This window comes from Lepidochelys olivacea (assembly GCF_965140295.1).
Source record: "Lepidochelys olivacea isolate rLepOli2 genome assembly, chromosome: 3".
NCBI classification, from domain to species: Eukaryota; Metazoa; Chordata; order Testudines; family Cheloniidae; genus Lepidochelys; species Lepidochelys olivacea.
This window is the reverse complement of record NC_140413.1, coordinates 42,908,942-42,927,399: the sequence shown is the minus strand read 5'-3', so window position 1 is coordinate 42,927,399 and position 18,458 is coordinate 42,908,942. Positions and strand designations below refer to the sequence as shown.

At 40.0% G+C, this 18,458-nt stretch overlaps 1 protein-coding gene across 1 annotated transcript in view; it reads left to right on the top strand.

Moving 5' to 3' along the window:
- The window catches only part of CSMD1 (CUB and Sushi multiple domains 1), a 2,028,540-nt gene that overhangs the window by 1,554,056 nt on the left and 456,026 nt on the right, over positions 1–18,458 (top strand). The window lies entirely within an intron of this gene.

The following is an 18,458-nucleotide window of genomic DNA, read 5'->3' as shown; positions in this document are numbered from 1 at the left end:
GGTAAAGAAATAATCACTAGACCTTTGAGTTGAAAAGGCCTCTTATAGAGTCCCCAAATTGACTTTTAAAGTGATTTTCACTTTTTTTTCTTGTTGTGTTTGAAATTTTTTAAAAAGTGCTGCTTTTAAAGCAGCTGTGACTAGAAGCAAAAGGCAAGTGAATAAATAGTTCTTTGTGAGTGATATTAAAAATGGAATTTTTACATGTTCAGATTTGCTTTATATTTGAATTGAAGAGGTACTGTATTTGATTTGTGGGTTGGTTTAATGATATGGTGATTGATAACTTCCCTGCATATACATTGTGAACTGCTAGCAACTGAAGTGAATCTGATCAGTTGCTATTGACATAATGACCCTGAAATGTCAAATACATCCACTCACCTCTGAGTGAATTGGTTTGAGAAGGTTCGTGTTTTTAATGATTTTATTTTATGAAGGGGAAATTCAACTGTAGAGTTTTGTTTTTTGTTTTTTTCTTTTTTTAAAGAGTGTAATACCATATCAGCATAAAGACATAAGATCCCCTCTGGCATGGAAAATCACACCAAAGGGGAAGAACTTAAAACTAAATTTTATCATGATTGACAAGCAGAAGGCTTACTGTGTTAACTTCTCAATGATGCAAAATTAGTGGCATGGCCTGGGTGAAAGGGACCTGAGAGTCGTGTGGAGCTTGAGGATATGTGGGAAATCTTAGCTCCAAGCCCTTGAATTTTGGGGCACGTATTAGGAGAAACTATCCTGACCTTCAACATGATTCCCAAGACCTTACCTACTCCCAGGCAGCACGATTAAATCAGTGACTGTGCTGATATTGTCTCACTGCTGCTGGTGGTGCACTATACACCATTTTCAAGAGTGCAAATGAACCTAGGAGAGTATCACACTGCACCCAGTGTTGTTATGCATTTGATTCCTATTCATTTTAAAGGGCAGGGAATTATTCTGTAGTACCTTTCAGATTGGTTATGTGAGCTGAAAAATTAGCTCCTTATTTCTCTATTCTTATTAGAAAGATGACTTTATTAGCTTGGCAATTCTAAAACTATTAATGAGTAACGTTTTCCACTACATTTATCAACATGTTAGAGTATGTCTGGACTCAGACAACAAGAGGCAGTTTCTTTGTTCACAGCTAGGGCCCAACCAAATTCATGGTCCATTTTGGTCAGTTTCACGGTCATAGGATTTTAAAAATCATAAATTTCATGATTCCAGCTAATTAAATCTGAAATTTCATGGTGTTTGTTAGGGGGCTTATTCCTTCACCCACTTACTTCCCTGGTCCTTCTCGCATGAACAGAGAGCAACAATACCCGAAGTCCAAAGGTGCAAACAATTCAATGTTTATTGGGGTGAACTTCTAGCAAGCATGATTCCAGTTTCCTTCCTTAGTATCCTCCTTCCCAGCTCTGACACCACAGAGCCTTACACCTGTGTTCCTGTTCCCATTTCCCCCTTTAGCAAAACATGATTCCAATTTTCTTACCCCCATTCCCTGTTCCCATATCCCCCTTTAGCAAAACATGATTCCAATTTTCTTACCCCCATTCCCTGTTCCCATCTCACACACCCACATGCCCACCCACTCACTTCCTCATTGACTACAGATTATGTAGTAAAACTTGAGTTCTGCTTAACTATAACTTAACCAATCATTTTCCTGAAATTTAACTAACCAATCCTAACATATTGTCCAATTATATCCCACCACCTTAATTAGTTTACACCCAGCAAAATTAATTATACAGCAGACAGGAACAATCACAGAACCGGACAGAGATTATACAGACAAACAATAGCAAAGTGGGAACTACAATGACAAGACAACACAGAAGCGAGGATTTCACATCCCAGCTATTGATAAGTGAGTTCTTGCTAGACAGGATGCTATCAAACTAAGTTTCCTTTTATATTTTCTAGGCACTTCCCTTTCCCTGGAGGTGATAGGAATACAATCCTGTCCTGATAGTGCCTAACAGCCCAATAGCACCTTATTTCAATGTGACTAGTTTGGAATGTGAGGATGTGACTGTTCGCTTCCTAGCTTATGGCTGCCTCTGCTGCTTAGCCAAAGGCCTTAGCCTAAGAACAGGGCCTCAATCTGTCACAGTAAGAGAAGGCCCTTACACCGGCAGACAGTGATTTCTTTCTTTTATACCTCTAGAACTAGCCAAGCGATAAGAATACACCTAAATTCTTAAAGTACAGGTCTTTGCAGACAGGCCTGAATATCTATATCCTAACAGTGTTGTAGTTGTAAAGGAGTCCTGACCCAAAAATGAGTTGTTTGGGGGGGTCGCAAGGCTATTGTAAGTAGGGTTGTGGTATTTGTACCCTTACTTCTGCACTGCGGCTGGCGGCAGCACTGCCTTCAGAGCTGAGCAGCTGCAGAGCAGCAGCTGCTGGCCGGAAGCCCAGCTCTGAAGGCAGAGCCACTGCCAGAAGGAGCACAGAAGTAACCATGGCATGATATGGTATTGTGGCCCTTACTCCTGTGCTGCTGCTGGTGGGGCGCTAGCTTCAGAGCTGGGTGCCCGGCCAACAGCTACCACTCTCCGGCCGCCCAGTTCTGAAATCAGCGCAGATGTAAGGGTGGCAATACCGTGACCCCTCTAAAATACCTTGTGACCCCCCTGCAGCTCCCTTTTGGGTCAGGACCCTCAATTTGAGAAACACTGGTCCCCTTTGAAATCTGTATAGTTTAGGGTAAAAGCACACAAAAGACCAGATTTCATGTGGGGAGACCAGATTTCACGGTCTGTGATGTGTTTTTTATGGCCATGAATTTGATAGGACCCTACTCATAGCTCCAAGTCCCTTTCAGCCAACTTCTCCTTCTAGGCTTCTCTTGGTTCCATGCTCCCAGTGCTTGTTTAAGTGGTATCTGGTGCATCCTTGCTGCCTTCTCTGTCTGCTTTTCTAGTATTTCTCATGCCTCTGTCAGACACAGGCACATACCCCCTCCACAAAACAATATCCAGTGAAAAAGCCTCCTCCTACATAGTTCCATTTCCTGGTTAGATTTACATGTCCCTTTGTTTTGGTTTGAGACTCTTATTGTTTCTTACATTTATCCTGAATGAAGGGTGCCTGTTACACAGATGCTGGGTTTTTATGTTATCTACAGAATGAAGATTTCTATTTGAATAGTATTTACTTCCATGAAATCATATCAAATTAAAATAGAATATTTATAAAACTGCAACTACTTACCTGACAGCTACATAAGGTAAATACAAAATACCTTATAAATTAATTCCATCCAATGTTTTCAAGCTATAACACAAGTAAAAACCCCAATCCTGTACACCCTTACGTACCTTAGTGGTACTTACTGATGCAAGAAGTTCCGTTAAAGCCATTTCTCTCAAGGATCAGATGGATTAGCATGGGGTGGACCCTTTCCCCTGCTTGGAAACCCATTGGTTTCAAACTGTACCAAGGCATGCTGGTGCGAAGAAAGGTATGGGTGGGTTACCAATATGGGGAAGGGAAATTCCCCCCCTCAGCTCAGCAGGCAACCAGAACTCCAAGGAATGTCTTCCTCCCTACCAGTTTTGCCAAATCATCTGGTAGAGGTCTTTCCCTTCACCCCCTCCCGATTCTTGTGACACACACAGAAAGCAGACCAGAAGTGCAAAGTGCAGGCAATGTGATGTTTGTTCGGATTAGTTTCAAGCAAGTATATCCATAGTTCTGCATGCCAGCAGGGTCTATTAATCAGTGTTCTGTTCCCAGCTCTGACACCTCAGAGCCTTTGCCCTTGTCCCCATTCCCACCTCTGATGCCACAGAGCCTTGCCTGTGTCCCCATTCCCACCTCCTCCTTCTTAGCAGGCCCGAATATACCTGCAATGCATGCCCCTAATCCCACCCCTTACAATTTATGGTCATGTTCTGTTTTGGAGGGTTGTGAGTCTGGGGTCTTTGTCCCACCTCTTTTGTATCCCATGGGAGGGGTAAGGAGTGAAGTTGTGTTTGGACAATGCCAGGCTTTTCTTTGGCTTTTAGTGCTTCTTATGCCTGACCCTCCGTCCCTCCTTGCCCCTCTTAACTGGTTACTTGACCTTGGCTTGAGAGAAGAACCAGGCAGTCTTCCAATGTATGCTCATATATTACACTCCCACCATACCCTGTAACACTTTTAACTCTATTTCTTATTACCCCATCTGCTTGTGGGCAGATGTAACACAGGGTTTCTTTATTCTTTGTTCACACATATTAATAAGGCTATAATAGCATCAAAAAGTCAAACCCAAAATTCTATCCCAGGCTAACAAATAGGCCTATATACTAACTCCTTCTTTCCCACTAAGCAGGGGTGAGGGTAGGGGATAGACATTCTTTGGCTAAAGTGCCAAAGAACAATTTTCTATAACAATTGAATTAGCAAAGGAATGCATATATATAATTGCAATATTCAGTGACTGAATATTGATAATAACTGTTAACCCAACATTTCGAAAATATTGTTCACTGTCATATATAACATCATGAGGAATTAATTTAAAGTGTTGAGATAGATGTATTCAAAGTACAACCTACGCAGAATTTTGCACACAGTTTAAGGATACAGAGATTCATGAAATTTATTTGTTGCTTCATTTACATAAGCTTTCTCTTGCTCAGTTGTGTTTATATTCCTAAGTTTACTCATAAGTATATTTTATTAAAATTTTCCTCTGCGTCTGTTGCTTTGTGAAAGCCTTCTTTTTGTTATGTGTAGGCTTTCAGTCATTTACTGTTGGGTGAATTTTAAGTTTCGGGTTCACAATGAAATTAATATTGCTTAGTTTCTACTCTTGGCATATACTGTATGAACTGTTGTATGCACTTATAAAATATTTACTCATGGACTATTTTAATAGAAACTGTACTTTAATGAAAAGTGGCTGGATAAAGGTTTTACTTAAAATGTTAGGCATATGAACCAGGCTTCATAAACAACAGTTTTTCATGATAGAATCCCTTTATTTGTTTGAATATATGATGAATGTATTACTCAGCTGTTCGTTCTCCATTTGAATATAAATTTGTTGACCAATGTTGTTTATGGAACACTTATTTTAAAAAAATTATGCAGCCAACATCTTGCAGAACTGAAAACAAAAAAAATTAAGCCATTCAGAAGGTTCTCAGGATGATAGTTTGTGCATTGTCTAAATTTGGTGTTAAACAGCTTCCATATTTTACTTTGTTCTTAGTACTTGTTATGCAGACATTATCTTGTTTTTTTCTTGAACTTAGGAATCAAGGTGCATGACAGCAGTAAATTAAGTAACAGGGGAATTAGTAATTTTTTGTTCTCAGTCTGAACAATTGTATCTTCTGACCTACTGAACCATGAGTATAGTATTCTTAGTTTTTCTGAAAGAACTATTGTCGTTTCCTTTGTATCTCATTCCAATATTCTATTAAATTCAGTCAAAAAAATCCAAGATTTATTCAGCCTGTGGCAAGATTTAGAACTATTGATGTGGAAGAGTAGAATTAACCTGGCTTAGTATCGTGGGATCAACACAGCTAAAACAACTTAGAAGGGAAAAGACATTTTACATGCTTTTCATGTAATCCTTCAGACATTTTCTATCTTAACCTTTTAGGAGGTCTTTTCTTCACTATATTTTTAATGAGGGATTTGCATTTGAAATCTTGACTAATTTCACAGAAAAAATTATATAATCATGTTTTGCATTGCAATTTTTAAAAAAGTTACAAAGACACCTACAGTTGTTGTAATAATTAAGTATCCAAACTTTGAGTTAGCCATGTGGTTGTGTGATTGGATCTTCTCCTTATTGTGACAAAAACAGGTATCAGTTTCTGGGTCTCATCTCTTACACAGCTTCTGGGTAGAGAACTCATCATGTTGGTCTGTAATGACCCCCCTTAGTTACTTAATAGTAGTTTTTCATGGTTTTAAAGGTCTTTATTATAATGAAATCTGGTTGTTATGATGTATGGCCATGAGGTTAAGATGTGTGAAAATCGTTGAGAATACCTAGTATTCCAGAAGCATGAAGAGGACAGAATAATATTAGACAATATGTATTTTCTTTGCTAATGCGCAGGCACTGGAAAAGTGATTCTGAATTAAAATAAAATTAAGGAAGGTGCCAGCATTTAAAATATTATTTCTCAAGTTCATGTATCCATTTGATGTCCTATTTTCCCCTATGCAGATGTAATTCCTATAGAGAAGAGGAAACTCCACAACTGGTAACTTGGTGTTTCCTACTATTTCTTCTGTTGGGAGGGCAGGATTCCCTAACCATGAAAAAAAATCGGTTCTTCTGCCTCATACCCCACAGCTCACTTGAGATCTACATGGATTTTGCAGGTGCTACCTGAGGCACCAGGTATCCATTTGAGTGCCACTTTCCTTTGCTCTGCCACCCAGACCTACAGGATCCTGTTGTTACCTAAAAAGTACAGCTCCTGCCTTCTAAACTTCTTCCCAGTGAAGGGTTCCACAAGATGAAAGGGAAAACAGCCCAAATTGATGCAGACTCAAGTTTAAATTAACTTGCCATGACTTTTGCCATTATTTTTGTGACTGAAAAATCCAGGAGTCTAGTCAACTCCCCATTCGTCAGTCACCATTCTCCACTCCATTCTAGAAACCAGTGGCATTCATAAGGGCTCAGATAAAATCAGGAGCATGTCACTTATATAGAATTCCCCTGTATCTATGGATGGCAGTTCTTTTTGGTTTGGTTACACTGGAGGAGGATGGGGTCATTTAAAAAAAATAGTTTAGTTAATTGCGGGGGGGAACTAACTAGTGAGGTGTGAGTTTTTTCACACAGAAGAGCTAATAGAAATGAGTAGATAGATTTATAAATAGGTTACACTTTTATTCAGTTCATAGGACAATAATAATATATCTCTCATTAAATCGTTGTACAATATACCCATTCCTAACTGATCACAAAACACTTTACAAACTATATGCAGAAAACCCCATTTATCGAAACAGTTATATTTGAATCCAACAGAGAAGGAGATAACACAGTCACAGATAAAGCTGATAGAAACATAGCTGTGTGTGCTGTGCTCTCTTTATTGTTCTAGCTGTATAACTGAAACTAACACAAAATTGTGGCTTTGCACTAGGGAGGGGAGAGTGCTAACATTTAAAGGGACAGAACATCACACAAATGCTTGCTTGAATGTCCCTGTTATCTGTTTTTCAATTTCACCCTTGGAAAACTTGCTCAATAGCTTACTCAATAAGAACAACAACCACTTATATGAATATTTTTGATTGCGCCCAAATGTTTCAGACAAACAGGATTGTCTGTGCACAAAAGAATCAGTTCCCACTGATATTGAATCCTGTTGAGTTCGCTACACACTAATGGAGGACAGGAATTAAACACCACCTTATCCTAGTGAACCTGCATTCAGCATTCAGATTGTTTTATATTTTATGTTGTACAAGGTCAGTTAGTTATGTTTTATGTTATGCAAGATCAGTTAAGGCTTCATTTTAAACCTGGTGAAATTAATACTACCTCCATTGTAGTGAAACTTCTGCTTTAAAGGTAATACGGGCTACTTCATTTCGTGACATGCAAAGAGTGACTGATATGGACCTACACATGGAAATACATATTTTTGTGATGGTGCAGTGTGTGAAAAATATTCCCCTGTGTTGTTACTGTAAAACAAGCATGCCTAATAATGGTGCATGCATGAGGATTGATTTTCATAATACACCCACACAATGAAGAGACATGCTTCAATTATTATGTGTGTGCACAAGAATGTCATTTAGTGAGCCAATGATAAGGGCAAAACAGTTGTTTGTTTGTGTGTGTGTATCTATAAATAAAAATGCAAAAGATTGGGCATCTAATCAACATAATGAACAATACCATGAAGTCACAGGTATATCAACTGAGTTGTGAGGCATGTTGATAATTTCTTTAAGAGAATTTTGAAACACTATAGCATGCTTCTGAGAAACCAATGTCCTATCTGAAATGAGCTAGATATTGTCTGGTTGCCAGATTAAACTAGTGTTGGGGTCTGCTTTACTTTAGACTCTGACGCTATTATTATTATCTGAATTTTGATTTTTTCGAACAAGAAAGGAACACTGTGTTGTGAAAATGTTGGCAATTTTTCTCCAACCAGTTTAATTGTTAATTATATTTATTAACAAGTGTTAATATTAATCTATTCTCATATTACTATTTATTTTATACCACTATAAATGTGAGTAGTATACCACTACTGTGACTAGTACTTTTGTCACCCTTACATTTGCTTATATTACGGTTATATGAGCAAAAATGCCAGAAAGGGTAGACACGCACCCTCTTTTCCCCTTTTTCTTCCCAGCATTCTTTCTCTATGCCTTGGCTGCAACTAAGGGATTGAAACCACAGTTAAATTATCACTGAAATGCACTATCATAGCAAGCACATTACACTTCCATTTCATTTATGTATCCCAATTGACTAATTTTGCTTGTGTCTAAATCATTTGCACTACTGTCTACATGGCCGATGAAGTGAACTCATTTTTTGGTACCGTTTTATGGCCTACGTAGAATATTCCTAAAACAGGCTATGGAACAGCACAAAGTTGCTGTTGAAAAGATACATCGACTGGGTGTTACATTATTTCATGTTTAATTAGTGTGACTCCATTATTAAATTGTATTTAGCAGTTTATTTTTAATGAGACATTAATGCTGAATTACAGTGGAATCTTTATGGAGGCACTGTTCATGTCATATTCACATTACTATCACTAATGTATCATGCTTAGTGGGGTTACAATAAATACAACATGAATAATTAATGGTGGGGTGCTAACATAAATTGATAACACTCTCTAATAAGTAGCTCTTCTTTAATAATTTGTTTGGTATTCACTGTAAAATACTTAATTATAATGAATCTATTTTGTCATGTTGTAATGGTGAGTTGCAATTTCATAGGAATTCCAACAAAAGTGACACCCCTGTCAGCCTGAACAGGACTGGAGAATTCCTTGGTATTATCAACCCTTAGGATTTGAGTTTTATATTGTTATTTTTACTTCCCTCACATCATATGATTTGAAAGGCCTTCATCTTTGAGCAATTTGGACCAAATCTGGAAATTCTTATTCATCCATAATTCAGTCCTCAGTCAGACAAAGCTCCCATTTAACTTCTATGGAAGCTGTGCCTTAAGGAAGAAATCTTTAAAAAATTTTTTAAGGATTTGAAACGCGCCCTTGCCCAGCCCAAGGCTGTGCTGCTATATGGAAGAGAGGTTCTGTCAAGATCTATAAGGCTAGAGACAGCTGTTGTCAGATTTAATTTGCCAAATGTTTAGGTAGATTTATGAAGCAAATTATGTGACAAAGTTTAGCAAGGTAACTCAAATGACATTGATTTTATAGCAGTCTTTAATAACCACATCTTATAATTTTGGAATTTTATAAACATGGACAAAATCGTAGGCGGTTTTCAAAATCTTTTTGGGTCAGAGTTTGATTTAATGAAAACAAATGGTGATTTGATCAAGTCATGATCAAAGTCCGAATATATTGGAACCTCAAAATGGTTCTGTATCTGAACGAGAAAAGGAGAAGTAGAAGAAACTAAAGAGATTTCAGTTTTGCAAAATGGAGTGTTAGGATATAGTTTGCAAAAGTAAAACAAGGGTTGATTTGGATAGTGCTCTCGTTTTATCCTAGCCACAAAGTTCAGAGTAAGAGAGGCTAGAGAGCCAGTTGTATGAACGATCCCTGTTTTGACTTGTTTCTAAACAGTAAACTATGCAAAATGTATCATTATTCACATTTTAGCATTTTAAAAAAGTTTTCTTAAGAAGTCAGGAAATGTCATGCATATAAGTCTAGATTGGGGTGGGCAAACTATGGCCCACGGGCCGGATCCAGCCCCTCAGGGCTTTGGATCTGGCCTGCGGGATTGCCCCCTGTGGTGCCGCAGGCCCCTCGCCATTCTCAGAAGCGCCTGGCACCCTGTCCCTGGGGCCCCGGGTAGGGGGGAGGACAGAGGGCTCTGTGTGTTGCCCTTGCCTCCAGGCACCACCCCCCGCCACTCCCATTGGCCGGCAATGGGGAACCGCGGCCAATGGGAGCTTCGGGGGAGGTACCTGGAGGTGTGGCAAGGGCAGCGCATGGAGCCCTGTGCACCCCCCTCCCTCAGGGGCCACTCAGGGAAGTAGTTCCATCTGCTTCCCGGAGCAGCTCAGTGTGGGGCCACAGCAGGCATGCAGGGAGCCTTCCCTGGCCCCGGTGTGCGCCGCTGCCACCCCGGAGCCACTTTAGGTAAGTGGTTCCGGGCTGGAGCCCGAACCCCTCCTGCACCCCGCCCCCCCAACTCTCTGCCCTAAGCCCCCTGCCTGTACCTCGCACCCCAACCCCCTGCCCTGAGCCCCCTGTCGCACCCCACACCCCTCCTTCCCCCCAACCCCCAGCCCTGAGCTCCCTCCTGCAGTCCGCACCCCTCCTGCATGCCACTCCACAACTCCCTGTCCTAAGCCTCCTCCTTGCACCCCTCCTGCACCCCAACCCCCTGCCCTGAGCACCCTGCTGCACCTTGTACCCCAACTCCCTGCCCTGAGCCCCTTGTCACACCCCTCCTGCACCCCTGCCTTGAGCCCCCTCCTGCACTCTGCAGCCCTCCTGAACCCCAACCCCCTTCCCTGAGTCCCCTCATACACTCCGCCCCCTTCCTCTGCCCCAATCCCTTGCCCTGAGCCCGTTCCTGCACACCACACCCCCTCCCACACCCCGCACCCCAACCCCCTGCTCCAGCCCTGCCTACAATTTCCCCATCCAGATGTGGTCCTCGGCCCCAAAAGTTTGCCCACCCCAGGTCTAGATACTTTATTGACTGGTAATGGAGAAAAAGAGAGCAAAGGTCTGATGCATCTCTGATCTTTATATTTAAAACAGAAAATTCCATCTATTCTGTAATCCTCTCAGGCCAAAAATGTGACCAGGTTCACCCTGAGGACAAGAGTTGAGGACTGGTATGAGTGACGTCTAGATTTTGAAACCAATCAAGCAAAACCAAAAGCACAACTTTGCTGCTGTGAACACAGTGGAAAAGCTCTTCCCTCAGTCTTGGGCAGGGGTGGTGGTGCAGAGCAGTTATTGGCTTGGGAGCAAGAAATAACTCTGCTCTCACGGGCAACCTTTTTTAACCCCTGTCAGTATGAGGGATCTTCCATGTGCAACCATGTGTGCCTGGGCTTACTGCTGCACACAGCCTTCCAGTCATAAAGGGTCACTGGAGGCCCATTCCAGTCACCAGGAGATCAGTCTCCCCACTCAAACAGGAAAAAGGAAATAGAGAGAAACATATAGGTCAGGTGTACATTCATTCTGTAATGAGTTAGAGATTCTCATTTCAGTGCACACTTTAAATTGAAAGCTTGTTACTCCTCTTTATCTTTCTCCCCTTGGATCTACTTAAAATATTTTCCAGCATTTTGAAACTATGTAAACTATTGTATAAACCTTATTGTTGCAATTTTTACATGAAATGTATTGAGTGTAATTTCAATTTGGATTTTGTTGTTATTGGTAAGTCAGCATTTCAGTTTGAGTGTTCCTGTGAGTATACTTACCATTTTGTTTGTTTTATAGATTTTATACTTATATTCAGAAACTGTTTGATAGTCTTCAAAAACTCATTCTGCCATGGTTTCTTTTATCTATTTCAAGGTCCCAAAATGAAAGAAGAAACAAGTTACTTGTTTAAAGCATGTTTACTTGCCTCCCAAACAAAATAACAAAATTATCATGTTCCAGCCATGCTTTGCTCAGTTCAGGAACAGGAGAAGTTTAAGAACATGACTTTAAACCACCAACTTAATGCTTCCTCCCAGGGCCGGATTAACCCATAGACTAATAAGGCTATAGCTTTAGGCCCTCCTATTTTTAGGCCCTACTGTAGGCCCTCCATTCCATATTGAAGTAACAGCTGAGCAATAGTAGCGGGGCCATCAGAAAATTTTTGTCTTGTTAGATATTGCTTTGTACAAATTAATCCATCAAGATTGTGAATTCAATTTATAGTTATTGTGATTTTATCTTTGTGGGCTAAGTAAGTGTTTGTGGGCCCAAGCAATACTGAACTTTGTATACAGTAGGCCTACACTGGACAATAGAACCCATGTATAAGAAAGGAGGATGGCAGAAATTGAAGGAGGCCAAAGAAAGAGGGCAACGACAAGATGTAGTGCTGAAAAGTACTCCTTCTCTCCTAACTTTTTTTCTCCTACTAAGTCTGGTGGTGAGGAAGTCCAGGCGAATACCAGCCCAAGTGAACCTGCTATACCTGCGCCTGATGAAAGGGAGCAATCTTCTGTGACTTCTCCAGCTGCAGTCTGACCCCACTCCTCTGAAGACTTTCCCAGTGACGGTAATATAAAAATATCCTTCTCCAATGATCCAGGAGAGTAGGGCATGACTTCTCAAGATCTCCTTGCATATTGGACTGAAAAGGGCCAGCAGAAATGCCAGAATCTAGATGCTGACTTTTCGCTGACAAAGCAAGAGTACACCAATTAGAATCGTTACCTGACCAAATCAATATTTGAATATATGAAGCCTAACAAACAGATTGGCAAGTGAGACTGGCTCATTTATTCACCTTCTAAGAAGAAAGTGTACAGTTTTTATTGCTGCCTGTTTTCTGATATCAAAAAGTAAAAGTAGGGAATGTTCTGCAAAGGCTTCAATGATTGGAAGATTACTGCATACATTGTCAATCATGCAATGAGTGAGCAGCTTACATTGCCAGTTAGCAGCTACCGTGCCCAAAAGAAAGTTAGTGGCAAATTGATACCCAAATGAAAACCAGTTTTTGGAAACTCATGCATATTGGAAGAACGTCCTCAGATGCATAGCTGAAACCACAGTTTTTCTTGCTGAGTGTGATCTGCAATTCTGTGGCTTAGATGAGACTTTTGGATCAAAACACAATGGCAATTACCTTGGCGTTCTAGGGCTAATTGCTAAGTTTGATCCTTTCTTAGCTCAGCACATCAATGAACATACAAATCGTGGAAAAGGCCATACATCATATCTATCAAAGACTATCTGTGATAAATTAATTGCACTGCTGGCAAAGATGAGGCTATCATCCATTGCAGATGAGATCAAAGATATGGGATATTTTTCAGTGTCCATCGACTCAACACTGGATGTGTCACATGTAGATCAGCTGACTGTCATCTTGTGTTATGTGCTACCCAGTGGACCAGTTGAGTGTTTCATGACCTTCATAAACATTACTAGCCACACAAGAGAGAAAGTTGCCTCGTATCTATTCGATTTCCTCACCGAAAATGGGATTGACATCAGCCTTTGTTGTGACTAAAGCTATGGCAATGAAAGTAATATGAGTGGCAAATAATCAGAAATGCAGGCAAAGATAAAAGAGCACAATGTTTTGGTTGATTACATACCATGTGCTGCACACTCACGCAACCTTATTGGCCAGTCTGCCATGGATTGTTGTGTTTAAGCAGTTTCTTTTTTTGGATTTGTCCAAGAATTGTACTTTTTTTTTTCTTTCTGCATCAAACAGTCATGGGATGATTCTTAGAGATTCACTACCAAAAGGATGCCCAGGGCCCAAATCACTCTTAGGGACACGGTGGAGTGCCAATGCTGAATGCAGTTGTTCTGGGAAACCCCGACATCCTTGAAGCATGAGATAGCTTCAAGGATGATGAATCTCAAAAATCAGCAACAAGAAAAGATGTGAAGATCCTGAGTGATAAAATGCGCACTTTGGAAACTGATATTTTGTGTGAGGTCTGAAATGATATACTTCAGCCATTCAGCACCGTGCAGTCTAAGCTTGCAAAGTGCTCAGATTGACCTTTCCACTGCTGTAGACCTAATGAGGAGTCTTGGAAATGTTCTTCAACAAAATGTGGGATCGTTTTGATGAGAATGAAATGCTGGTGGCTGCAAGGACTGCTAACCATGAGTATAAGTCAGCCAAACGCCACAAAAGACAGAAGACATGAGACAATGAAAGTGCCCACTCATTCAGTGACAAGGAGGCCTTGAGAGTTAATACCTTCATCATAATCATTGACAAACTGAAGAGGTCATTAGAACATCAGATCAAGGTTTACGAAAATACTGACAAAACCTTTAGTGTACTGATAATTTTTTTGCCTAACATTTCAAGTCCTGAAGTCAGTGAAGGTCTCAAATGTCTGTGTCAGAAGTACCCAGACAATATCTCAGTAGATTTTACTGTAGTAAAGGATTTCTTCAATTTGTTGAATTCTCATCACTCTCAGATATATAGAGAAAATATGGCGAAAGCAAATCCATTTGGATGTACCAAGTTATCACTGAATCCAATGTGATAGAATGTTTCCCAAATGTTGAAACTGCATTATAGCTGTATTTGTCACTAATGATCACTAGCTGTAGTGGAGAACAGTCCTTCTCTCTTCTAACAAGGGTCAAAAATGTCCTCCAATGCACCATGACTCAAGAGCATCTCAGTGCTTTGTCCCACTTGAGCATTGAGAATGAAAGTGTCAGATCTTTGAATTATGATGACATCACTCATAACTTTGCCACAGCTAAAGCTAGGGAAACAAATTGTTTGTTTGAACAACTGAGTGTAGTGAGACTAGAATAAACTTGTTAATTTTACATAAATACATAATATGTACATATGTGTGTAGATAAATGATGACTTTATAATTTTTTTTGCAATATGTAATTCATACTTAGGACCTTCCCTCCCATTAGTCTTAGGCCCCTCATAACCTTAATCAGGCCCTGCTTCCTCCATTCTCTGCTGGCTGTGGGCCTCAAGGGTGTTCTGACATGTCCCAGTGCCTATGTCGGTAAGGAGTCATTTATGGAGCTTGGGGACACCTGAACACAAATGTAGGTAGTTCAGAGCTGAATTCAGCAGAAGCCCCTTCCTCAGATAATCTCCCAGTTTAAAACAACAGAAATTCCTTCCTTAATAGCAGCTACCCTGAGTTCTCTGTCACTTTTTAAAAAATCATTTTGGGGCAACATTGAGGTTTGTTCCTTTTCTCCCAATTCCTTTTCAGCACCTCACTTCTCTCTTTCCTTTGTCCCTTCCCACCTATGTAGAAGCAGTAGAGAACTGCTGATTGGTTCAGCAGGAGCACTCATGAAATTTTAGCAGGGGAGAAAGAGACATAGATGGAAACCAAAGCAGACTTTATGCCCAAGAATGCAGCATTCCCCTGCCCACACGAGAACAGCAAGGACCAGGTGAGTAGCCTGGTCCACAACAGGGCCAGACGCCCTGCTCCTCATCCTCAGACTGAAGAACACACCTTAGCTAAGCCATTAAGAAAAGCAGTCACTGTTCCTAAATTACCTGGGAGTGGGTGGGCCAGGAAGTGTGGGGGAGGCTTTTAATAGAAACACTCATAAATCTTTAAATCCATAGATCACATTTGAAAAGTGCTCATGTAATACACATTGAAAAATAAGGAACTTAAGTCAAATATGACCATTTGAATGTGCGGAGTTTTTCTGAGCTATTAAACAATAATTTAATTCTAATATATATTTTTGTACAATCTAAATAAAGTTCCATGCCCAGAAAAGTCCTTCTGACTTTTTTACATGCAGTGTATATATATATATTTAATCACTGCCTATTCAACTCAAACTCAGCATGCTACCTATATGGTCTGATGAGAACAAAGTAGTTCTATTTTCAGTCTAAATCAGGAATAACATGCTGTTTCTTTCTTTTTCTTTTTCTTTTTCTTTTTGAATTCTTTAAGCCTCAAACCATTGTGAACAAGTTAGCAGACTCCCCCCATGTCCTTCCTGGAGCATATCTCAAGAAGCAGGTTGCTTTGTCCTTCTGCATGCTAGTTTCCTTTCATTTATTTTGACTTGTAAGGAATTAGCATGGTGTTGGCAGCTTCAGAGCAACTTCCCTGCTAGTTTCATGTATTTATGTCCCATTTACCAAAGACAGACTTTTACAAATTTCCCTGATGCCTTTATTAAAACAATCTTCATCACTCAGTGCTTAGGCTTACTTGCATAATGTATTTAAGATACTTGAACAAGATGACAGTGTGGCTATAATAAATTATTCTAACTACAATATCTAATGAGTAAATATTATTTGATCCTAAATACATAAGATGAAAATGAAGATTAGTACATAGAACTTTTCCCTACGAGAAGAGAGAGAGATATTACTGACTGGATTGATTCCCCCAAACTGTGGGTCTTCATGAGCCAGTTTTCAAAGTGATTATTCACTGGGAGAAGATTTATATGCAAAAGAGGAGAATGTGAATGACTGTATCAGTTATTTAGTAGTTGAATTAGCTGCTTTGCACAGAAGGTGTTGCTGTGGATGGCAGTAGCTTTAAACAAAACAAAACACATCTAAAATAAAGAAAAATGAGAAGACAGACTAACAGACTTCAAAAATAAATATTGCAACAGTTGTAGATTTTAAGAAATCTACCTTATGTTATTCCATATGTACCTCATATGTACCAAGGGACGTACTGGCCCACGCTTCCAGCAGCCCCCATTGTCCTGGAGCAGCGAACCGCGGCCACTGGGAGCCACGATCGGCCGAACCTGCGGACGCGGCAGGTAAACAAACCGGCCCAGCCCAGCAGGGGCATTCCCTGCACAAGCAGCGGAACAAGTTTGGGAACCACTGCTTTAATCATTCTTGTGGCTCTTCTCTGAACTCTCGAATTTATCAACACCCTTCTTGAGGTGTGGACAGCAAAACTGGACACAGTGTTTCAGGAGTGGTTGCTCCAGTGCCAAATTTAAAGGTAAACTGACCTTACTACTACTACTTAAGATCCCCTGTTTATGCATCCAAGGGTCACATTACTCCTTTTTGCTACAGCGTCACACTGGGAGTTTAAGTTCAGATAATTATCCAACGTGACCCCCACAAATCTTTTTCATAGTCAGTGCTTCCCAGGATAGAATCACCCAGGCTTACATGCTTTGTTCCTGAATATATACATTAATATTTAGCTATATTAAAATGCATATTGTTTGTTTTTGCCCAGTTTATCAAGTGATTCAGATTGCTCTGTATTAATGAACTGTCTTCTTCATTATTTACCACTTCTCCAAAGTTTGTGTGATTTGCAAACATTATTTTTATTGATTTTATGGTTTCTTTCAGGCCATTCATAAAAATGTTAATAGTGTAAGACTAAGAACTGATACCTGTGGGACTCCCACTAGAAACACACATGTTCGATGATGGTTTCCCAATTACAGTTATATTTTGAGGCCTATCAGTCAGCTATTTTTTAATCCATTTAATGTGTATCATGTTAATTTTATATTTTTCTAGTTTTTTAATCAAAATGTCATATGGTACCAAGTCAAACACCTTACAGAAGTCTAAGTATATTACATCAACACTATTACCTTTATCAATCAAACATAATCTCATGAAAAAAATATCAAATTAGTGTGATGGAATTTATTTTCCCATGTCCTTTAATTCTGTGCTAATCAAATCTTATATGAGCTGTTGCATTATTTTACTTGGGATTGATGTCAGACTGACAGGCCTATAGTTACCCAGGTCATCCCATGTACCCTCTTAAAATATTTGCGCAACATTAGCTTTATTCCAGTCTTCTGCACCTTCTCCAGTGTTCTGTGTCTTATTGATAATCAAAATTAATAGTCTAGCAAGCTCCTCATCCAGATCTTTTAAAACTCTTCGATGCAAGTTATTTGGATCCATGGATTTAAAAATGGCAATGAGTCCTGTGGCACCTTATAGACTAACAGACGTATTGGAGCATAAGCTTTCATGGGTGAATACCCACTTCGTCAGATGCATGTCGTGGAAATTTCCAAAGGCAGGTATAAATATGCAAGCAAAAATGTCTGTCTTCATTAGATGCTGTTTAAGATCCTCCTGAGATGCTAATGGAATGGAAAGAATGTTATTATGTTCATTTTTTCTTAAAGAAAGCACAGAATTTTTTTTAACACTTCTGCCTTTTCTGCATCATTATTGATGATTCTACTGTTTCTGTCTAGTCTTCTAGCATATGGCTTCTGATGGCACAAACAATGAATTTGGTTTGGATAAGTGATGTAGCCACTGTATCACGGCAACATCATCTGGAGAGGTCAATCATATCCATCCCACGAAAGGGGAGTCTGTAATCAGATGGCGCATTGTTTGTTCTTTAATTCCATGAGAGTAGGGCAGGCCAAGGAGATCAAGATGCATCAGTGGTAAAGATATGAGTTAAACTTCCCATGATCAGAGCACATCCTGTTGTAAAGAAGAAAATATTTAGGTTCATTTGGTTGATCTGAGGTGTGTGTGATAGTTGATCCAGACAGACTAGGGGACACAGATCTGAGGTGTCCATCTGCCAATTTGTGCCATTGATCCAAAATATAGTCCCGCACCACCAGTTGCCA